General features: G+C 45.7%; 1 protein-coding gene across 2 annotated transcripts in view; it reads right to left on the reverse strand.

The window, feature by feature from the left end:
• The window catches only part of WIPF1 (WAS/WASL interacting protein family member 1), a 504,830-nt gene that overhangs the window by 454,732 nt on the left and 25,336 nt on the right, over positions 1-24,762 (reverse strand). The window contains exon 1 of one of the 2 annotated variants that reach the window (XM_086956167.1): positions 14,472-14,490. The exons of the other annotated variant lie outside the window; for it this stretch is intronic. The gene's annotated coding sequence lies outside the window, so the exon portion shown is untranslated. Of the gene's footprint in view, positions 1-14,471; positions 14,491-24,762 lie in introns of those variants that run through there. 2 annotated transcript variants of the gene reach the window in all.

Raw genomic sequence — 24,762 nt, forward strand, 5'->3', positions numbered from 1 at the left:
GCATGTGTGAGTGGCGTTGCATGTGTGAGTGGCGTTGCGTGGATGAGTGGCGTTGCATGTGTGAGTGGCGTTGCATGTGTGAGTGGCGTTGCATGTGTGAGTGGCATTGCGTGTGTGAGTGGCATTGCGTGTGTGAGTGGCATTGCGTGTGTGAGTGGCATTGCGTGTGTGAGAGTGGGCTTGCGTGTGTGTGAGTGGGCTTGCGTGTGTGTGAGTGGCGTTGCGTGTGTGAGTGGCGTTGCGTGTGTGAGTGGCGTTGCATGTGTGAGTGGCGTTGCGTGTGTGAGTGGCGTTGCGTGTGTGAGTGGCGTTGCGTGTGTGAGTGGCGTTGCGTGTGCTGCCTTCATTGAAAGGGATAATCTAACTCCTGAAATGTTCTTGATTATATAACCCAAGATCAAACAAAAACTAATTAACTATTGGAAGAAAAGCACGAGACCTTTAAAAAACACTTTCCTCCTTCACTAAAACATGAAGGTATACACCAAATTCAATAAACTGGGTTCTAGAATATTAATTTAATGTAAATATAACTGGTGTGGCTCTGATTTTATACTTTGCTTATACTTTTTTGTTAAACAACTGTGTAAACTAAGTGTTCTGGCATCTAGATGCGACGGACCACACTGTAGAAAACCTCAAATCCAAAACCGTGGCATAATGTAAAGAACAGGAATTATTACCACGATAGCCCATTTTATTGGCTTTATAGCTAAAACAAGCAACTGTAAGATCAGTCAAAGCTAAAAACACATTGGGATTTTGACGAGAACAAAACATTAAGTGCCCACATTTTGAAAATCACTGGGATTGTTCTCGCTATACTAATGTTTAAGAGGAAAAAAGGTCAATGAAACTCAACTGCGTGTACCAGAGATGAGGAAGAAGAACTGTTAAACTAAAGTCATGTAAATAATTACAAGGAAGGACGGGTGAGAGACGCATGGAGAGCAGCAGCCTTTGATGTGCTGGCCGGCCGACAAGTGAATAATTAGGGGAGGAGAAATGCTGGCATGAGGCCGAGCGCACGCTGGGGTTTTAGGAAAAAAACAGAGGAGGTGGTCTTAGGATACGTGAAAGGAGAGACTGAGGTGGAGTGGACTGGAGGGGAAGGAGACCTGGCCCGGAAGTTGCTTAAAGAAGAGACACGTGAACACTATAAAAGGCCTAGTTATTTATTATAGATTTTACATTTTAAAATATTAAAATCAAACATAAGAGAGGTTTTTGAACAGCGCACACCCCGAACTCACACATTCAAAGGTTCTGTCATATGTGATGTACACAAAGGCGGCTTGGTGAAAAAGATTTTGCCCAGGATCACACACATTAGTGAAGCAGGGATGCCGGGATTAATCTTAGACGTTTCAAATTCACGCTGCATTTCAGCCATCTTTCATTTATAACGTGGTTTCACTTCAATAAAAGACCATAAACAATGAAGAAAACGTTGTTATAATAATAATCTACAACTTAAATTAAACACATTACTGAAGCTTCCTAACAGTTTGTGCCGATCAAAGATGATTTTCTTTGGAAGAGTGAGGTGTATGGAAGCCGATGGGCAATGAAAGTCGGTGTGCTTACTGCTTTGGAAGAGTGAGGTGTATGGAAGCCGATGGGCAATGAAAGCAGCAGCCTTTGATGTGCTGGCCGGCCGACAAGTGAATAATTAGGGGAGGAGAAATGCTGGCATGAGGCCGAGCGCACGCTGGGGTTTTAGGAAAAAAACAGAGGAGGTGGTCTTAGGATACGTGAAAGGAGAGACTGAGGTGGAGTGGACTGGAGGGGAAGGAGACCTGGCCCGGAAGTTGCTTAAAGAAGAGACACGTGAACACTATAAAAGGCCTAGTTATTTATTATAGATTTTACATTTTAAAATATTAAAATCAAACATAAGAGAGGTTTTTGAACAGCGCACACCCCGAACTCACACATTCAAAGGTTCTGTCATATGTGATGTACACAAAGGCGGCTTGGTGAAAAAGATTTTGCCCAGGATCACACACATTAGTGAAGCAGGGATGCCGGGATTAATCTTAGACGTTTCAAATTCACGCTGCATTTCAGCCATCTTTCATTTATAACGTGGTTTCACTTCAATAAAAGACCATAAACAATGAAGAAAATGTTGTTATAATAATAATCTACAACTTAAATTAAACACATTACTGAAGCTTCCTAACAGTTTGTGCCGATCAAAGATGATTTTCTTTGGAAGAGTGAGGTGTATGGAAGCCGATGGGCAATGAAAGTCGGTGTGCTTACTGCCCTGGTGCGGGTGCAGCATGCAGTATTGTTGTAGGGCTCCACATCATATATAACACCACACACCCTGAAAATGGCGAGGAGGGGGGGCAAGGGAGGTGGTGAACTCAGACAACGGGAGGGGGCGGGAGCAAAGTTAACTTGGACAATGGTGGCGCACAGAGAAGACCTTGAAACGCAAGCAGGAGGACGGGACGGGCTGAACAAGAAGTAAAAGCAAACTTCCAGATTAATACTTTCTTCCCCCAACACGTGTCCCTATCAAAACGAATGTAACCCACTTACTCGGGATACATCCTCATCCATGGACGTCCACAGAAACTGAACACATCGCACAAGAATGAGATTCCAAAGGCAGGGGAGAGGGGCTGCCCCAGGACCAGGGGAGGCTAAGATAGCAGGGGGAAGGAGAGCGAGCTGTGAGGAGAGGGTAGAACGAAACCAGGGGAGTCTGAGATAGCAGGGGGAAGGAGAGCGACCTGCAAGGGCTTGTTTAATAGAACATAGGTAAGCAGTGGAGGTGAACACTTGCTTACATGCTCACTCAGATGCGTGCACTTGTTTAATTTTGTAGTTACAGCTAATGTTCGTAAGAGACTTTGATTGCATAGGGAATGTTTCCTCATGTAAAAAGACTAGGTGGTTTTGACATGATGAAGTTAAAGCGCGGAGTGAAAAATAAACAAATGAAAGACATCTAAAGTCAGCTTTTGGTTTGACAATAATAGGTCCGAGTTTCACTCGACCTAAAAATTAAACAGACAAGCGGAAAACGAAAGCCGTGCAAAACTAGATGGGCCGGCCAGCAGTGAAAAAAGTAATGTTTCGGGAGAGCCTGGTGCGGGAATGCGAGCGAGGGGAGGCAGGCAGATTACGAGGGAAGCCGGATGGGGGCGGGAAAGCCTGGTGGGAGGCGTGAACGCCGGATGGGGGCGGGAAAGCCTGGTGGGAGGCGTGAATGCACGAGGGGAGGCAGGCGGGAGGCAGGCGGATTGGGAGAGAAGCCTGATGGGGGCGGGAGAGCCTGGTGGGTGGGCGTGAATGAGGAGAGGACTGGGCTGGGCTTGCATGCGATGCGCGTGCATGTACACGGGCACTGCATGAAAACCGCGGGGCTGAAAGCCCTTTGGTTTGAAGATGTTTTCGCCGACATGAATTCTCGCTACGCTCGATGCGCTTGCGCGCATCGATAGGTCGCGAGACCTAAAAATGTCTTAATACTGCCCTCACCCACTCACAATGCAGTGGCATGCTTCATCATAGGGCCGCTGCAATCGTCCAGGCGCAGACCAAGGCACTGCACGGAGCGCTGTATTTTTTTTAAGTAGTGAGGGAGAAAAAGAACAGAAAGAAGAGGAAATTAGTGATAGGGAAGAATATTCCCTAAAGAAGGGATCTTTAGTGCAGAAAGATAATAGAATACAACTGTGTAAGGAGATACCTTTGTAATACCTTTATTCTTGGTTCCCCTTGACAGGATTAAAAATAATGCAATCTGGGAATATTCAGGAGGGGTAATTACCCCTAAATCCCCACTGCAAGTACCAACATGTTTCGGCCTTCCATTTTAGCCCCCATGGGTCATCGAGGCCTTCTTCAGAGTGTAGATCCCTTAGATTATATGGTCTTGACACACAATTTGGTCTTTGCAATTAAAAAGATTGTTTGTATGTCAAATTTGTATATGATGGGCCTTCTACTTTTCCAGTAGGGTATTCATTTTCCGAGTTTATGAGTAATTCTCTGAACCCGGGACCATCGTGGGAACGGTGTCTGGTCAAACTTTCATCCAAGATCGGCGCGTGACCTCTTCTCCCCAACTTGGGTCCTCTGACGATATTGAGCCAGGTCCCTTTGTTCATCTGAGAGATAACAGATGAAGTTTAAATACCATGTAAAGTTTACTTGCTTGGCAAAAAAACAAAAAGGTGGCTAAGTACCAGTTCTCTCTTCAATGCAAAGTCATGCCGTTTCTTCCAGAAAGCGACTTCCGAAATAGTGTTCAAGCCCTTCTGCACGTTTCTTGAGGGTGATAATGCCCTACTCCATGGCTTTCCAGACTCCACACTGGAACCCATTGGGGGCATACTATGGGTTCAAGCAAGTCTCATTCAGGGTCTGAAGAAATATGATCACATTACCCCATCCTGATGGAATACTAGTGGCTCCCCTTGCTGTCCCGCACCATCTTCCTTGCTGCCCCACACTATCTTCAAAACAGGTGGAACAACATCCCCATATCCATCAGACCGACCGTGCTCCAATTCAGAAAAGAGTTGAAGACTCCTTTTAAAAGAGCACTTCCCACAATGCATTAACCATCCACAACCCAGATTCCTCATCTACTACAAGTTGACCTTATGCTCGTCTTTGACCATGTACAACACTCTGCTGCCTTGTGGCTAGGTTTAAGCTACAGAAATACTGCACACGTACATAGAAAACCTACTTGTATAAAGTGTGGGCATATCTTAAGAAAAATTTGAGGCTGCCAATATGCAAGTGTAAAAGCATCCATTCTTTTCTGAATGATTTGAAACCAATCACTCGGCAGCATTTAAGGGAACAATAGGCATTCTAGTCTATAAAATCCCGGAATTGAGATCTACCCAGCATATAACTTCTCAAATCAAGGTGATTTTAGATTTCATTAAACTTGATCGACAATAAACATATATTACAGAAGCTACCCTGGGGAAACCCCCAAAAAATTACCACAAAATGAACTTATTGTATTTATAAAGAAACTTTGGAAACTGTGCAAATAGCACATCAATATCTGTAGACTTATTACGTCTCCAATATGACCAACTGAAGAAACTTTGCCAATGTCAAAAGAGAATACATAATTTCATGTAGTACATTAATTTATGCCATTAGCCAGTTTACCAAACAGGTGGTGCAGACTACGAGAGGAGGCACTTTGGGAATTCTTTGTGATCTGTTTATGAGACTTCATTTACTCCCAAACATTACTACTGTTGTTGTTGAGGGATTGATTGATTTTTCTCACAATGTAATGACCCTTGCAGCCTGACAGACGTCTTGTCACAGAACATTAGCAGCAAAGATCTGGGGCTGGATCAAGTAAACAGATTTATGCCTCGGGTAGTTTCATACAGGGAATGAAAGGGGGGACTGCTGGCAGCGTTCTAACATGTGGTGTAAAAAGCACTGCACACTTTGCTAATGACAAACTCAAATCAGCTGCTGATTCGTACAATTAACACATCCAACCACTGAAGCAACTCCATAAACTGCGTTATACAGCACAACCAGTCTCACAGCAACAAACTACAGGTTGAGTGTTAAGCTTGCTATCTGGTTTAGTGTCTGCTGCATGGCTACCTATAAATATGTGCATAAAGGATACATAACGGGTAACATTTGCTGCATGGCTACCTATAAATATGTGCATTAAGGATACATAACGGGTAACATTTGCTGCATGGCTACCTATAAATATGTGCATTAAGGATACATAACGGGCAACTTTGCTATCGAGGGGCTCTGCTGACCTCATAAAACATTAATCCAGGCTGAAGGACACGTGTTTTGTAAATGTCAGCAGATCCCCGAGATAGCAATAAAGCACCAAATTGGACAGGTTATTCTTTATGTATTTTTATATTTGACCTTTATTTTGAGGCAGCTAGCTGAAAAGGTGTTCTTTCATATAGGGAAATATTTATTGAAAGAGTAAGTGAAATGTTGGACTAAGCTCTTTCCGTGTTCTGTTGAAAATAGATGAGAAAAATAATGATGTGTTTAAGAGTTTAGAATAAACATCCTTTGCTTTGCTAAGAAAAGCAATCTGCAAAAGGGAAGGCTTATTAACACTGCTTTCTGCAAGCTGCAGTTAAAAATGGGCACCGACTGGAATGAGTAAAAAAATAAAATGGAAATGTTAAAGCTGTGCAGAGTGGTTTGGGCCAGTCAGATGAAACAAATATTTTGCAGGGACCCACGAAATATTTTCCATATTTCACAGGGAATAGTGAAATATCTTCCATATTTCACGGGCCCCAAGACAGATATAGAGGGAAAGGGAAAGAACATATTAACCCATTGTGTGTTCACCTGTGGTGTATGGCTGCCCGCCCACTCCTTTACAGCATAAGTTGTTCTGATGCTTTAGAAGAAACAAGACGCCTTTATCTAAAACCTATTTTGACCGTTGTTCTCACAGCCTATCTCGAGTTCTGAGGCTGTGGTGTTATCAGTAAAATATGTATATCAATTTAGCAAGCAGACTCTGCAGAACTGTAGAGGCACAAGTGATGGATAAAACAAACCAATTATGCTGAAAGAACAGCACTGTGCATGATATCAAATGTCTTATAGGATGAAAGGAAAAGTGGCTGCTTTGTCCGAAAGAATAGATTGAAAACCATACAAGATTTTAAGAGACTTGCTATTTACAAGTTTACAATCGAGCAATTTGTTTGAAACAATCTTAAAAGCATTTAGCCATCACTATGTAGCACTGCACTGTAGCAGTGGATACCCAATTAGCATTTAACAAGGCAACTGAAAAGTTCAGGTTACAAAAATGGAGACAAAGACACAGGTAAGAACTGCTGCAGGCCAAAGAAGGTAATCTCATCTAAATTCAGGGATGGATACAGGAGGGTACAGATGTGAAAGTATGTACTGCGGAGTCAAAATCTATAGATTTAAAGATCATGGCCCCAACCATATATTGGGTTGCAATGCACCAGATGGCTTAACATCCAATTGCTAAGATTTTGGCACACACTATAGGCCCTCATTGTTAGGTCTCGTCTGAGACAGCTGACATGCTGCCACTTGTGAGACATTTTGTTAACTAAAAGGGGTTTGGAACGGATTACCATTCTTTGGCTTCATTGCCATTCTTATTAGCTGGCTCCTGATTGGTCAGCGCATGCCAGAATTACTTTCTCTTCGTTTGTTTTTCCTTTATGTGAAGCCTGGACCAAGGACTGGTTGCCTTTCTTTTGATTGGTGTCCTTACCCTGCTCTTGCTGGGATTGATGCACTTTTTTTCTTCTTCTCCAGGCTTCATAATTATTGCTCGTTTCCCAACCTGCATCTCCAGTGTTATTGCTTACCTCTCTCCACCCTCCCCTGTCATTGCATGCATAGTTATTGTTGCTTCTCTATATCCTGTTGTTGCTTGCCCATTTTTTTTGCTTGCCCAGTGCCCCCTCCCTCCATTGTTGTTGTTGCCCCTTAGTTGCTGGCTAGTAATTCCTTCCCCTATTCTCTCCGTGTGAAACCCACCACAACCCCCTCCCACCCGTTGCTGCTTGACCCATCTCAACCCACCCCCCACACAAAAAGAAGACACTGACAAAGCCAATTAGCTCTGGCATGCATAAGAGCTATTTGGCTTTATAAATGTGTATTTCAGCCATGTTTTACAGCAGTGGGCTGCTATGCGGCGTGACTGAAATTAGACCAAAAAACAAACAGCATCATCACGCAGTCCGCGCTTATCACGTCATAGCACTTTAAAACAAATTACTTTCAGTCCTGCTGCACAGCAGCCAAGCTGCTACTCAACATGGCAAAAATAACTATCCAGTGGCTTTCATTCCCCTAGAGTGGAAATCTTTAAGAGTAGCTGTGAGCACAGTAATGTCTGTAGACTTTCTGCTGGGAAAGGACCTAGAGCACACTATCTAGAAAGAGGTGGAGCTCAGGTCTCCTCTGTAGAGGTTAGGATTGTCTCAGTGGCTGCTAATGACCACACGGTCCATGGCAGTCATCATAGAAGTTAGAAGGACCTGCAGCCTGAAACAGTAGCCCAGGTCAGCGACAGGCCAAGGCACAGGACAACTGCGACAACTCGGGTGATTTCCGAATTATTGGGAGAATGGTCTCCTGTAAAGTGTGCCTAATATCCCCAAGCATGGGCAAACAATGGGTGTATGTGGTTCCCCAGAGCTACATAGGACTTACCACTAGAGCTGGCTTATGAAATACCCTTGACAGGACATCTGTGGCATGCTAAAACCTTTGAGCAAATAGTCACCCATTTGTTTTTTGCCCCAGAAAAGTACATAATCAAAAGCATTATGTAGGTCCTGTATTATCTACCAGGCCAGTGGTAAGTCGGATGTAAAGTCCCTGCAACATTTCCCCATGGCGGCAACTACCTTTGAGAGGGTAGGTGTGGACATTGTTGGCCCTCGAGACTCCAAGATTGCCTTAGGCAACGGGTTTATCCTGGTCTTGGTGGACCGTGCCACAAGTATCCTGAAGCCATACATTTCAGGACAGTGATTGTGCCCATGGTGGTCAGGGCATCAATAGGGATCTTTACCAGTGTGGGTTTCCCCAAGGTGGTTGTGTCTGACAGGGTCACCAACTTCAAGTCTGCCTAAATGAAGATGATGTGGGAAAGAGTGTGGGGTACCCTAAAAGTTCTCTACAAACCTCCAAACAAATGGGCTTGTTGAAAGATTCCACAAGACCCTTATTGGCATGATTATCGGCATGTCAGAGCCCGGAGTTGTATGTGGGACTTTTGATGCCATGCCTTCTCTTTTCTTGCAGAGAAATGCCCCAGAAGGGTGTGGGCTTTCGCTCCTTTGAGTTCCTGTATGGCCGCCCTGTTATAGGACCTCTCAGTATTGTCAAGGAGGGAAGGGTGCAAAAGCTCCCACGAAACCCCTACAAGACGTAGTGAGCTACATGTTAACCATCAGGGCTACGATGAAACACTTCAGGAAGGAAGCCACTGAGAATCTTGAGACAAGCCAGAAGGTGATGAAACAGTGCTAGAACAGGAAGACCACTCTGGTAAAATACCAAGCTGGCCAAAAAGTATGGGTCATCGAGCCCCGAGCCATACTGGACAAGTGGATAGGACCCTATCAGGTCAAGGAGAAAAACAGTGAGGTTACCCACCTGGTGGACCTGCAGACATCCAAGAACCCCTTATGTTTTCTGCATGTGAATAGTCTCAAGCCACACTTTTAAATGTATGAGTTAACAATGCTCATGGTGACAGATGGTGATGAGGAAGAAGAGAGTGAACCACTCCCAGAACTACAGTCTTCCAAGGAGCAGGATGGGTCAGTGAAGGGCATCATCATTTCCACCTGACAGAACAGCAGCAGAGAGATTGTTGCCTATTATTGGGACAGTTCTCTCTTTTCTCATATACCAAAGGGCTCTCCGATTGGCGCACCCATGATAATGATACAAAGGGCAGCATGCTTGTCAAAAATAAAATGTACAGGCTGTCTGACAAAGGAAGAGCCAGCATTAAGTATAAGGTTTCCAAGATGCTGGGAGTGCTTGCGCCCTCCTAGAGTCGTTTGTTCCAGCCCAGTGGTTTTGCTACCAAATGCTTCCCACCGGGGCACCACCCCAGTACTTAGGTTCTGAGTAGACTAAGAGGCCTCAAAGCAGTCACCAAGACTGATGGTCAGCTCATTCCCAGAGCTGAGGCGCTCATTGGTAGGTTAGGGGCTGCCAAGTTCCCCAGCACCTTTGATCTGACATTACAGTATTGGCAGATTGCCTTAACCTAATGGGCCAAGGAGCCGTCACCATTCTCCTAACCAGAGGCACATTTCCTGTTCAGACATATGCCCTTTGGGTTGAACAATGCACCTGGAGTATCGAGTCCCAGCTGCAGTGCAGGCTATCTGGATGGTTTTGCTGTCTTCAATTCTACCTGGGATGACCACCTATCAAGGCCAGTAGGTACCAAATACAGAAGGACTCAGTGGTGCATTTAGGCCATCAAGTTGGTGTGGGCCGTCTACAACCTCTCCAGCCCAATATACAGACCATTAATGCTTGAGAGTCTCCAAAGACCCAGACCTGGGGGACAACTTTCTTAGGCCTCACTGGATACTACAAGAAATGTGTTAAGTGGTAAGGCAACATTGTTGTCCCCTTGACTGACTTGACTTCCAAGAAGCAATCAAAGATAGCGATCTGGAAAGAGGCGTGCCAGAATTCTTCCTAAGAATGCCCATGCAACCCAAGTGCATCCCCTCCCCCCTTCCTTCTGCCAGTGGTGCAGTCCTACTTGGCAATTAAATAAGGCTTTTTCCCACAAAGGGTGCATTTCACTGCATGGTAGGTGGAGAAACATTTACTTTTGTAATCTATTCCAACTTGTCTTTAACGCCTGGTATTGATTTCATAGGGCACATGCAGTGGATCTGAATTTATGGCACAAATTAAAATGGACATGTTTTGTGCCCACCTAGGATAGGTGAAAGTAAATGAATATTTTAGAGGTCTCTGATGCACTATCATATGACAGAAGAGACAACCCCCATTATGCAAAAATACCATGTAGGACATTTAAAACACTATTTGGTTTGAAATGCAGCAGAAGAGAATACACACATCATATGGGTGGGGTGATGTCTTACACGTGATGTCAATGAACTACTTCACTGAAGCCAGGTGAAGCCTTTAATAGCAACCAAGTTACAGCTAGAGACGTGCCAGTGAAATCATAACCTTTTGCAGATTGTGCCACTGCTGATGTAAACAGAAAGGTACACCATTTGTTAATGCACCAGATGTTCGACTAGGACTGGAGATGGTTAGTGGAGCACTATGGTGTTACCGTAATCCATATATGCTTTATAAAGAAACAAAGAGGTTCAGGACTAAAACAATTACAAAGAAAAACATGCCCAAAAACTCATATTTAAATGAGAAGGCAAAGCCAAGATCTTTGTAAACCGAGGACTAAAACCATGGAAGAGACTGCAAATACAACTTAATGACCAGCATAGCGTCATGTGTTAATTAATAGACAAGTTTATAAAGGAAATTGTATTGTTTCTCTTGCACCTGTGCTCATATTTATTCCCACTAGAGGAACACAATCAAATGGAAATTAGTCAGAAAACACTGATCGTGTCTGAGTCATATCTACTTTTTAAATGTGTGTGAACTACAACAAGCAACAAACAAATCCACTGTACCACTGCTTAATAAGCAAAACAATATTTTCAAAACAATGCCTCTAAGATGATAAGAGGATTTGCTGTTGGCAGTTTTCGATCAGTAAACTGAAATATCACAATTGTATAATGTAACAGCGGCGACAGCTTCACGAATCCAAATTGCAGATAAAAAACATTAAATTTTTTTTCAATAGGAACCCCAACCCACCTCTAGAGGTGTATTCTCAGAGGGCACACTGAGTGGGCGCTATGTCTATGAGGCACAGTCAATGCGCCTTCTAACAACCTCTTTTCCTCTGTGCTGGTATCCATAATACAGAGGCCAAGTGTTTTCCTCATTTGCATTGGGCCATCCCAAAATGCAAATGAGCGAAAGCCCCTTTAGACCCTTCGATGCGCCTGCCGGCCCACGGCCATCGCGAGCACTACCTCCGTAGTGCTGTGCACGTCCGTTGGCTGACGCGGCCCCGCCCACTCAATAAAAACCGCTGCACTGCGGCGTAATTGCCGCAGCGTTTAGGGTAGCGCCATGCTTCATGTGCACCAGAGCCATCGTATTACAAAAGGGGTACAAATGTCTGCAAACCCTTTGGTAGCATCAAAGTGCCTTGGGCATAGAAAACAGACACACATTTCTGTTTAGCCACTGAGGCACTGTACGATTTGCAACCTCAGGTGGACAATTCAAATGCGGATTAGCCCATGGCAGGTATCCAGCTTTTCTAATCTCAAAAATGACATGGTGAGTGGTCCTCTCCCTTTTTTACTCTGCAAACCTAATGATGCCTTTCATAGTTAGAATGATATCCCAGATTCGTCAGGAAAGCCTTGGCTTATAGATATCTCTACGAAAGTCACAATATGACCCCCATAATCAACGGAATCAGACGACTATCAACATTACAGTTAAAATGGTGCTCACACTTCCGTTAGACTCTCCCTTTTCATATCACCAGAATTAGAAGGGAAGCATCAGGGCAACGCTGGAGAAATACGACCTCGGGGACGACTACATCGACATGGTGAGACTGCTTTATCAAAGGCCAACCGTGCGTGTGCACACGGGCCGGCTGTTGTCGGACGCAATCCGGGTGTGGAGAGGGACCAGGCAGGGTTGCCCCCTGTCCCCGTTGCTATTCTCGATGGCCATGGAACCCCTTGCAGTGCTGTTAAGGGCGCAGGGAGAGGAGTGCGGGATCCCGCTGGCGGATGGCCAGCACACGGTCTCGCTCTACGCGGACGATTACTCCTATACATCAGAGACCTGACCCTTATACCGCAATCCCTGTCGGATATCTTTCGGACCTTTGAGTCCATGTCGGGACTCAAAGTCAACTGGGCCAAATCAGGAGCGTACTCCTTCAGCCCAGAAACACGGGAATGCGACATCAACATCAATGGCGGGAGACTCACCTGGTACCCTACAACGTTCAGGTACCGCGGAATACGCATTTACAGAGACCCGCTGGACATACTGGAAGGGAACCTGGTAAGGGCTATCCCCTCCCTACAGGCACACATAACGTTTTGGAAGACCCTCCCCCTGAACATGCCTAGCCGCATTGCGCTCACAAAAATGATAGTCTTGCCAATACTATTATATTATTATGCCAATGTCCCAACATATGTTCCAACTCGGTTATTCCGGGAGCTAGAGACACTACTCCGGAACCTCATCTGGAACACCGGCAGACCCTGTGTAGCCTTGAAAAAGCTAAATGCCCCCACGGAGCCCGGGGGCCTCGCGGTCCCCAACCTGGAACTGTATTATCTGGCGGCCCAGATGCAGTGGGTGACGGGATGGCTAAGCGGCAGGAACTTAGACGATACCGCTACGGACACCACGATCTGGACCCATGCACAGGCATGCGCTCTGTTTCACCACCTGACCAGAGCCCCCTGCTCAACACAGCTACATGTGTCTGTAGCCCGCAGATGCTTCCTGCGCACCTTAAAATTAACACGTGAGGTGAAGCCCTATGCCCCGGCACTCCCGCTATTGGGCACCCCCAGAGACGGCGGAGAGGTGACAGAGGCAATGCTGTACAGATGGGGGCAGGCTGGGGTGGAGACACTGGGCGACTTGTACGCGGACGACGCATTACTTCCCTTTGAGGCGCTGGCGAGAGACACAGGCCTACCAGCCGGACAATTCCTCCTACATGCGTCCATAACACGTAAGCCGCCGACACATCACTGCATACAATATCTCCATGTTATGGGCAACAGCACACACGTAGTCCACTGGCTGACACAAGCTCTCCTGACACACACACACAACACCCTACCCAACAATTACAGGATAAGTGGGCGGTGGATAGAGGGAGGGCATGGACGGACAAAGAATGGGCAGTGGTACTGGCCAGCCCAATTAACATCTCACGCAACTCCCGATTCAAGACAATACAATTTTACATACTACACCATGCTTATCTGTCACCAGACAAGATTAACACATACTCTCGGCTACTAATACCGCGTGCCCCAGATGCTCCCTGGTCGATGCAGACCTCCTACACATGCTCTAGGCCTGCCCCATCATATCAACATATTGAAACACAGTGACCACCCTGCTGAAGCGGAGCAACGGCGATGACCTGCCGCACACATGGGAGGCTTGTATTCTGGAACTATACAAGAGGACCAAACTAAACAGGGTGCCGGCCAGGTTCCAGGACCTGGGACTAATCACAGCCAAGCGCTTGCTCACCAAGCGGTGGAAAAAGAACGAACCCCCACACGCCAAACATTGGTACGCCTCCTTTGATAACTGGGCGAGAGCGGAGGGTATCGTGCTACGCAGGGAGGAGACGGCGGGACTGAGAAAATTCCCCATTGCACAGCTTTGGGACGAAACCCTGAAATCCTTCCAGCAGGCGAGCCTAGACCAGTGGATCACTTGAGTGACACCCATCTCTAAGTCAGACCTGGGCAATGGCAGAGACAGAGCACATCATACCCCCACTGACGCCCCACCGGCCCAACCTGGTGAAAGACAACTCGCACCTGCATGACGAGACGATGTTGCAGAGACCTGACATGACACCTGCCCAGGATCCCCACCGCCATGACACCGACCCCCCGGTGCCAATCGGACTCTGCTGGACCGCTCCTTCCCCTCCCCCGCCTCCCCTCTCCCCCCCACCGCCTTCATGGCGGGGACCTACCCCAGAAGTGACTTTGACAACCATGCGCCCTTGCCCCGGAACTGGAAGTTTACCTCTGCGGACGCACATTGACACTCTTCCCGACACACCAACCGTTTACCCTCACCTTTTCCTTTTTAAGCCATCTTCCTTTCCTTGTTCTCTCTCTTTTGGTTAAGTTCGGGTGTCAAAACAGTTCCTCCTTGGACACGTTCGTTATGAAACTGTGAATATAATATTAGTTATAAATAACTGTCTAATCAGGATCATTTCACACTGCAACTTAACATTGGGGGAGACACCACAGGCTGGCTAATGAATGAGATCAGGGGAAGGCGCACAAACGAGAGAACACACCGCCCCACATCACATCTCATCCCCATGTCTCAAACCACAATGCACAAGACACCATACGACGTCACGTTTGCGGGTACAGAAAGTCACCATCTCTTTCTATATTCTACATTAATCCTGTCAAAGCAATGCGATGTGTGTTCAACAACTTACCATGTTTTACCAATGTATTGCATAGTCGTTATGATGATGTGCAGATTATGTCTATCATTTCCTTTTGTTTAATTACTAAGTGTGTAATGGACTTAAACGCTGGAAAACTAATAAAATATATTCAAACAAAAAAAAGTGTCATAAAGTGCCAGCTTGTGCTATCTGCTTGCGCTGGACCGGGTGAAATCTGAAATGTCAAGCAGACCTCGCTGGGACACGGGTCGGATACAGACGCCACGCAGGCTACGCTGAACAGTACTTTTCTAGAGGATAAGTTGACGGCGAAAGCACTATGCGTAGGTTCCGAGTCACACAGTTGATCCCGCATCAAACCCCTTACGATGAAGGTGCTGCGTCATCATCAAGCCTCGCAGTTAGGTCCCTCATTTTTTAACCCCTTACAATGGAGACGAGTCATCGAGCCCCGCTGCCAATGCTGTAGAGTCCTCCAAGAAGTGCTGCATCAGCGTCAAAGGCAAATACTGCAGTTCCTACCAGCGCCAAGCAGGCGATGAGTGGATTCTTGCAGAACAGCACAGGAAACCCCACCTTCAAAGCTCAGAAAGGGATTGGCACCACTTGACAGATTGCAGGCAGTCTTTGATGTCCTTGAAACGGGAGGCAAGCAGGCAAGCTCTTTGGGTCACTTGGTTTTGGGGGATGTAGAGATTCAGGTCCAGTCCTTCTCATCGACGGTCAAGGGGGCAGCAGGGCAGGCGCATCAGAGCAGGAGTCCAGCGCCAGGATTTCTCATACTTCTTCTGCCGTGAGTCTTCTGAAACTGGTTTGTGCAATCATATTTTCTGTGGTAGATCCCAGGGGTGTGACTATGGCTGTGGCCGATTAATTATAAGTAGCCCCCATTGTGATTCGAAAAAGGCACAGATAAGTTTGCAAGTAATTCTCTGCAACATCAGGAGCCAACAAAAGTCTGAGAGCTGATGTGAAATGGATCACAAACTTTGCATTTCACTTTCCCAATGCGAGTTCCACAAAACTGTCTTGTATTTGTTATTTGTGAATAAAGTGTTTCAGTGTTCGGTTCATCAATGCTATTGGGTGCGGTCACTGAAATGCCATTCCTATAGCGGTTGCCAAATTTTTGTGCTACTTTTAGGTCTGTAGCCTGTCTGGTTTTTTTCCATAAGCCAGTGCTGTGCAGCGTCCGCTATATGATTTTTGTTTTTATTTTACATTATGCTTTTTATGGGCTGTCAGGCGTTTTTTACCTGGCTACCGGTTAATACGGGAACTGTACGCATACTGCCCATATTATGTTGCTCAGTAGCTAAAAGCACCTAGGCAATGTGCAACTGGGACCAACCTTTAAAGCTATCACACTACCTCTGAAGTGCACAAAAGCTATACCACTACCTCTGAAGTGCATAATAGTGTTACCATCATATTGCACAAGCAAGATAATCATCCCAGTCCTTCAACACACACTAACTCAACCCAATTTTGAGAAATAGAACTGATCCCATCAGAAATTCCAGCTAGACCAGTGACAATGGTCAACAATAAAGAGTATGTTTTTCTCTCAAAAAGCTCAAGTCCAAGTTCAGCTGAGAATATCATAAATTAACTCTTATTTAAAAAACAAAGCACTGAGGGGCCTACACTTGAAAATGTGTCACTGTACAACAATAACATATGTTGGAAGCGACCCCACGCCTGCATCCTAACTCAGAAACATGAAAGGCATCACTGTACCCAGGCCTCAGCTAACACACCAAGGCTTGAACCCTCTGTGCATACATTTTAAAATTGCCAATAAAACGGAAGAGCTTAGGTGCATCGTCCAAACTTTTTCATGTAATTAGTAGAATGCTAATGACCTTCCCCGTGTTAAATTATGTTATGCTAAGAGAAGGCTTCTGCAAGAAGCTGGCGACCTGGCTTCACGTATAGCCCCCGGCACGGCTAGTGTCCAACCTGTCCAGTGTCTGGATAACCTCCAGGGTGATAGTGCACTTTACAATTACGCTTAACATATCGTAATATAACATTAATAATGGCACTGCATTGTGCATTTTGTATCGGAGTACGATCATTAGTCAGTGTGCGTGGCGTTGCTATTTCATGTGTATGACTGGTTGTGTTTCGGTTTGGTGTGAGTGTGTAACTGGAGATCCTTACCCATTCGGGTATTTCCATCTGAAGTGTTGGTGTGTTCACTGCCTTCCTTGCTGCGTGTGTATGAGATAACTGAGGCTATGGTCTTTTAATATTGTCCACACTGTGCCTTTAAATCAGTCTAGCTGGGTGAGATGGGTGTGTGCTGGCGAGTATACCATGTGGTGTCTTTGGGAAGGTACATTATTTTATGAAGAGCGGAGTGCGGTTTTGGACTCCGTGAGGTTCAGCTATATGGAGCCACTGAGATGTGCTGGATGCATGTGCTCTGTTGAGGGTGTGATTGTTTACGGTTGGGATTGGTGCAATTGTGAGCTTGATGATGACCAACTATATGGTTTAACTGAGCTTTGGGTTTTTTCCTCTGCATTATGTCCAATTGGTTCTGTTGGATGTTGTCGGCAAACCAATGGAGTAGTTGTGTGCAAGGTGTCTTTGATGTACCAGTTGTGTGTGAATTTGAATTTAAAATATTTGTAAAGCGCAGCGTTCACCAGACGGTTTCTTGGCGCTATAGAGGCAAAGTTAACAGAAGAGGGACAGAGGGTAGGTTACTGCGAAAAGGCATGGTTGAACAAAAAGGTTTTTAAGCCTTTGCGGAAAAGAGAGTAGTGTTTAGCCGACCGCAGATGGTCGGGAAGGGAGTTCCAAGAAGTGGGTGCCAGGAATGAAAAGTTGGCCCCTCCCCACTTTTTCCGCTTGTAACGGGGTACCTGCAGAAGGGATTGAGAGGATGAGCGAAGCTCTCTGGCAGGGACGTATTCCTTTATCAAGGAGGCAATGAAAGCAGGAGCTGAGCCCTGACGGGCCTGAAAAACTACACAGCCAATTTTGAAGAGGGAACGCTCCCTGACAGGCAGCCAGTGGAGCGCCTTCAGCAAAGGAGTGGAGTGGTGGGAGCGGGAAAGGCCGTACACTAGCCGGGCCGCCTGGTTTTGCACCAGTTTGAGCTTTTTTAAACTGTAGGCTGGAATGCCGGTGTATAGGGCGTTGGCATAATCCAGCCGGGAGATCATAAGGGCAGACATGATCAGCTTGAGTGCCAGGGGGGGAAAGAAACGGGAAACAGTGCGGATTGTACGAAGAGTGAGAAAACAAGAAGAGACAACAGAACTAATTTGTGAGTGTATGGTGAGGTGATTATTCATTTTGATGCCTAAAGTCTTGACAGTAGAAGAGGGGGTGGGAGGGAGACCTAGGGAAGAGGGCCAGAATAGTGAGTTCCAGGGACTGGAAGAGCCACCGGTGAGAACCAACTCGGTTTTATCAGGGTTCAGTTTCAAGTGGTTGTGGCTCATCCAGTCCCTGATGAAAATCATAATAGATTGGAAATTAGAAATAGAATGGGACGAGGGAGAAAGGCTAAAGATGAGCTGGAGGTCATCCGCATAGTTGTATACGGTGACCTCCATCTGCTGAAGAGCAAAGATTAGAGGATAGATGTAGAGATTAAACAAAAGAGGGGAGAGAGAAGAACCCTGAGGGACACCGCAAGTGATATTAAGTGGAGTTGCCGTAAAGTCCCCCAGCCGGACAGCCTGGGTGCGGTCCCTCAGGAAGGACGAAAGCCAGACCAGGGCTGAGCCCCCGATTCCCGCCGCTCTGATACGTGAAAGCAAGATGGAGTGGTCCACCGTATCAAAAGCGGCGAAAAGGTCGAGGAGCACCAGGGCCTGGTGTTTGTTTTGGTCCATGCCCTCCCTGAGGTTATCCAGGACCGACACCACAACAGACTCGGTAGAGTGCCTGGGTCGAAAACCCGCCTGGCGAGACGCCAGGCCCCCGGTTGCTTCTACGTGGGCACTGAGGACCGATGTAACATGGCGCTCAAGCACCTTGCCCAAGAAGGGCAACAGGGAGATGGGACGATAGTTGACTGGGGCGGAAGGATCTGCTCCAGGCTTCTTTAAAATAGGCACTATTGTGGCTGTTTTGAAAGCTGATATCACAACCCCCTGAGCAAGGGAGCTGTTGAGAAGAGTAATCGGGGGCTGAGTGCAAACAGAATAAATCTGTTGAAGAATGCGGGCCGGGCAAATATCTGCCGGAGAACCCGATTTTACCTTGGGAAGTGTTTCCAAGAAAACTTCTTCAGTGAGAGGGGGGATTGAAGAAAGACAGCACTGAACTATGCAAAGCTCTGGACAACTAAGTGGAGCTTCAGACAATGTGCAGAGCTGTGTGTGCTATTATTTTGTGTACTCTTACAAGCTTGTCGATACCCAATGCAACAGAATATCTCAGTTGTATTGAATGGGTGTTGAAGGGCAGTGCGTAATGTGCTGTGTTGGTGGTTTATTGCTCGGAGGCACGTGCCCCTGTGATGGGGATACCTATTGCGTTCCATCAGCAATCTCCAAGTTCAGCTAAACCTACCAGATCCATCATCATCGCACTTTAATGTTGCAGGCGCAAATCTTAGGCGATACAGACAGCAGCAGCGTACGACTCCCAGAAGTTAAAGAGAGCAGTCTGGTAGATTGCAATGATCAATCAGCACATCAACTGACGAGAAGGTTAATATTTCCTCAGACATAGAGGCTGCCCTCTGTATGTGCATACAAGCCACTGACTATTACTAAAAGCATTCGGATAGTTCCGATGATTCATTTTTTATACACTCTCCTCACCTCATAAATAATTGATGAGATATTGCATTTTGGGTGAAACCACTTTCTATCAAGATTATGAATCACAGGTCTCCAGAACAAACTCTCATTCTGTCTGGAACTCACCTCCTACCATGCCAGAGTCCATCAGCTATCATGGCTGACGGATGTGGTCATAGCAGGAGGGAATGCCATGCACCCCGGGAGCTGGTTTTGGAGAACTAGGATTCTCAAAATGCATTGACGATTTGGTGTTCCCGGCCAGCGGCAGGATCATGGAGGAGCTCTGTGGTCGTGTCTGCCAGTGAAGTTGTGGAGATAGGCTGGCAGTCAACAAGCATTGCCATAGCCAATATGTCTCGCCTTTGGAACCTTAGAAGTGTTTAAGGCAGATCTATTGGCTTTGCCAATGTTTGTAAGCTTTGCTGTAGAGAAGTGAAGTATTAAAATGGATGTCACTTAATTCCAAGGTTTCTTTGGCGACAGAAGAAATAATGTAACTGCATCGCAGGGATACATGTCTGTAGAAACAACACACAATTAGGGAAATGTATACATAACTGGCAACAATAAACGGATCTGCTAACGAGCTGCACTGCCCTCCCCAGGGACTTCTGGTACTTCCATTATGGGTGGGCGGAATTTGGGTAATCGTGTTACGCAAATCTCTGCGTAACGGTAAAAATCTCTGCGAACATGCAAAAATTCTGCGAACACGCAAAAATTCCGCGAACACGCGGAATTGCTTGCTCGCGATGCTTTTTTACAGTTCGCAATCGCAGTTTGCGTGCTCTGGGGGAAATATCTTGCAAACACGCATTTGAGAACGCGAACAAGCAAAACATTTTGCGAAGTTGTGGAATGCAGAATTTTGGGCAATTTTGCGTTCTCCGCGGAACGCGAAATTACCCAAATTCCGCGAACGGAACAGAATTTTCCACCCAGGCCTAGTTGCCATCCACCCTCCCACGGCATTACCAGCCCTGGAGTCACATATTAAACATTAGAAACACATAAAAAAAGATAAATTGTGCAGAGCTTGTTGCTGCCTGGGCTACTCTATGCAGCGCTCAGGAAATGTATGGAAGAATATAGAGGACTGTTGTTCTCGCAAATAACTTACTAGCGTTTGGTGACGGAAAATGTTCTCTGAGTTTTACCAACCTGCATTAGATTACACAGGGCCCCGAGAGAAGGGGTTGGTCGCACTGGACACCGGGTAGGGACTGCTTCACACACAGCTGTAAGGCATGTATATAAATCGTAGAAATAAATACAGTCATTTGGTTGTAAAGCCAAGAGTGGTAGTTGCAAAAGAAGCCAACAGAGCGGCCCGGCTCTACCTTGCACCCTCCAGCAAAACTTGCTCTGTTTGTGGCCTGCCTGCTTGCTAGGGATTTGTGGTAGTAGAGAAGTGTCAAAGAGGCTGCGGGTGCTGGTTTTTTGTGGTGGTGGAGAGAGGTGAAAGAGGCTGCGGGTTGCGTGCTGGGGATTTGTGGTGGTGTAGAGAGGTGGAAGAGGCTGCTGGTGGCGTGCTGGGGATTTGTGGTGGTGTAGAGAGGTCGAAGAGGCTGAGATCTGGTGGCGAAAATCAGCGGGTCATCCAGCCGTCCATCTTTCCGAGGTCGGCAACTCAAGTATAATTAGATGGGATAATTGTAACGCTTGTTATTTACCATTCAAACAAATGGTGAAACACGGTACGAAGCGCAACATAACAATATTATTAGTGAAATGACCGACCCAAACACGCATACAGGTTCCAAAATTAGGACTGCGCCTTGAGAAGAGTGACAGTCATGAGACGGGGCCGATCACTTAAGATACTACTAATATTATTATTAACCTCAGATACTGAAAGTTTGTTTCTTTTCAAAAGTCCTTGGACTCACATGACCTCACTTTTAATGGTTGGTTAATCTGTCCCTGGGGCTCTGGTGAAAACACTTATTTTCTTTAATGAAAGTAGACAACACCCCCGCAATACCTCTCCACGTACCTTTGGACGACAGCTGTGTTTTTGGCCCTTTTTTTGCAGTTTTTTATAGCGCAAGCTCGACCCAATTGTATTAGAGCGCTTTATATGAGCACCAGTTACAAATCCCAAGGACACATTAATTTTTGGTAGACACGGGAGAGATTGAGTGATTTGCCCAGAATCACAGGTTGTTGAGCCGAGGCAGAGACTCAAACCTGCCTTACACTGCTGCTGCTGAAGGGGAACTGACTCATACTGGTGCAAGCATCCTCTTACTTTTCTTTAGTAAAGAATCACAAGTATGATTAATAAAAAGTGTTCTAATGCTCACTGGATGCAAGAGACCCGCTTCTCATGCTGCCTCCCACCCCTCCCTCTGCTCCTGGATAAACCCGTTCACACCTGTGCCTCATCTCCCGAAGTTTGGAGCATTTGGAACCAGGTCAATCAATCACGTGATCGAGGCTTCATAACAAAAGATGGAGAAGGAATCATGGCACAGTATCTCCGTGTGGCAATACAACGCTCATGCCAGCAAAAACTGCTGCCCACACAGATCTGTAGCTCTTTACTGTAGCTGCACGAGCATCAGGTTTTTGGCACTCATGGATAGTCGCTGGTTTGTGAGTACCAAGAGTCCAAGACGCACTTGTGAGACAGGTGAGACGCCATGGGGATCCATTTCCTGAGGGTGCGCATGCAGTGTCATGAAGCGAATTGCTTTAACTAACATTAAACAGAAATAGAAAAGGCAAGTAGTCACGCTGATGTGCGGTGCCGTGCATAATAAAAACTTTTTTTTTTTTTTTTTTTTTTTTAATCAAAACCAGTTACATCCTCCAGGTCATTGTAACTGGATGGAAGAGCCATGGAAACAGAAAACAAGCACAGCCGCTAAGTGAAAGCGACCGCGCTGTGTTAATTAGTAACATGATCCGCAACAACAAGGAAGGAATGCAGCTGCCATGCTGCGCGCTGCTGCTCGCTCACGAGACTCAAACGCTATGGGAGTTAAAGTTTAGAGAAAAAGCGTGACATACACCAGTCTTTGGCCATTTGCGTGCTTTCATTATTGAAAGCCACACGCAAAGGCCAATGTAATGTGTGGGAGTTGCCAGACCCACACGGAGAAGTCTCTGGAAGTTTGGAGTGCTCACAAGAAGCCTCCCATAGAGCAGCACATGTGTGCTGCGCTAGGCTCGACCTAAGCACTAGATGTGAGGAATTGTGGGCAAAATGCACCATGTGCCATTAGACTTTCCTACAGCCAGTGAGCAGGATCCATCCTTGGTGCTTCCTCACCATGCATTGCCTAATGAAACAACACATCACAGGTTCGTGTGAGGGGCTACACAAGCTTTACACTGTACCTCACAGGTAAAACAACAAAAATCAGTGCAGTGGTCTAAAGTTTTTCACCCAAGTCTGCCACTAAATGCCAGGTTTTCCAAATAACATAACTACCTAATCTTGATTCCATCTCATGCTTCCTTATTATACTACACTACAACTCCTGTTTAATTATCTTACTGCTGTTTTCCATCCCTGTTTTCTCCCTTTGTTATTCTTTATTTATCTTTCTCTTTGTTTCTCTGGGTAAAAGTCTTACGATAAAATTATAAAACCCGGTCCCCAAAACAAGTGCCCGCGCCCATGAACTTCAAACATCAGCACAAATTAAACGATAGCTTTTAGGCACGAAGTGTGATCCCACTTATCACCCTTTGGTTTCTTTTGCTTCCTTCACCCAGATAATGTGAAAATAATACAGTACCTTACTTTCTCCTTCAACCAGTAAGTGCCCTACACCCTGAGAATAAATAGCAAAATCTGGTACAGGTGGAAGAAGCGCCTTCACGAAATTTGTACAGCAACTTGATCCCAGAGTTTGTGATTTATGAAAGGTCTAATTTGTGCTATGTAAAGTTTATATATCCTCATGAAGTGTGGCACTATTACTATATTTGAGCACAATTGTTACTTGCTTTTTATTAGACATGCAGCTGCGTAAATTCCCAATAAATAGAACGGATAATCTTGGACTAGGTAGTCAATTCGGGACCGTTTTGTGTGCTCAAGTGATTGTAAACATAACAACAAGCACATAAGAGCCATGTAAACAGATCCAAACAGGCAAGAAGATGGTGACGCATAAGAGGAAACAGGGTTTTATAGTTAAAGGCAACAAGACTGGGAAGTGCATTTGGTGACCAGCAACAGTATGTGAAGAAGTTACATAGATCAAAGACAGGGCACATATACAGAAAAGAGACTGTCGGACCTAGAATATGATGTTTGCTCTGGCAATAGAGGGTCTGTTGAACAGCTCTCGCTGTAGCTCCATAAGCATAATTTACATGATATGGAAGAAATGAGGGGCAATAATATAGCTTTTCTAGGACTGTGTGGGAACTATTGTCAACTAGACCCAAAAAATGAACTGCTTTGACAACAAGCCTTTGCATTTTGGGAAGCTGTTGGTGAGAGGCATGTATGAGACTGTGGTAAGCATATGGAAGTGAGTGAGCGAATGTGTGTATTTTGATGAAATCTAAAGGAGTTTTTCCTGCACTAGAAAAAAGTTTGCAGAGAAAAATAAATAATACACATGATGTGAAGAAATTAAATGGATTGTTAATTTGCCAAAGCTAGTAAAGAAATATTATGATTAGTGTAAAATAACTCTGCACTGAGCCCAGTGGCGGCTCTTCTGCTAAGGCGGTGAAGCGTCGCACCACTGCTATTTGAGCAGTGCAGAAAAAAAAGAGAATGATAATAAAAATAAGTTATCATTTTATTTTTCTGTGCAGGACTGGAGCCAGGTCAGGGCGGGGCTGAGCACAGTGAGGAGTGGTTTGCACTCCTCAAGTGCGCATGAATGTGCCCTCCTGGGTCGGCCAAACATTAATACGCACTTACCATGTTCTCCACCTAACTGTGTTACATAGCAAGATAAAGAACATGCTGAGGCTCATAGGCTCTGTCTCAGCGGATGTAGGTCAGTACAAAGTGATCATTTTGATCGCGGTACTTGACAGCGCAGTTTTCACAACGCAAGTCGTTACAACGACTTGCGTTGGAGGGCGCTGGATTGTGGAATAATTTAATAATTTTCTATTCCAACTCCAGCCCACGTAACAGTAGGGAAGGTGTTGGAATAGAAAAATCAAACTATTCCTTAAGCAAGA

The sequence above is a fragment of the Lissotriton vulgaris genome, chromosome 2_1 (genome assembly GCF_964263255.1).
Source record: "Lissotriton vulgaris chromosome 2_1, aLisVul1.2, whole genome shotgun sequence".
NCBI lineage: Eukaryota > Metazoa > Chordata > Amphibia > Caudata > Salamandridae > Lissotriton > Lissotriton vulgaris.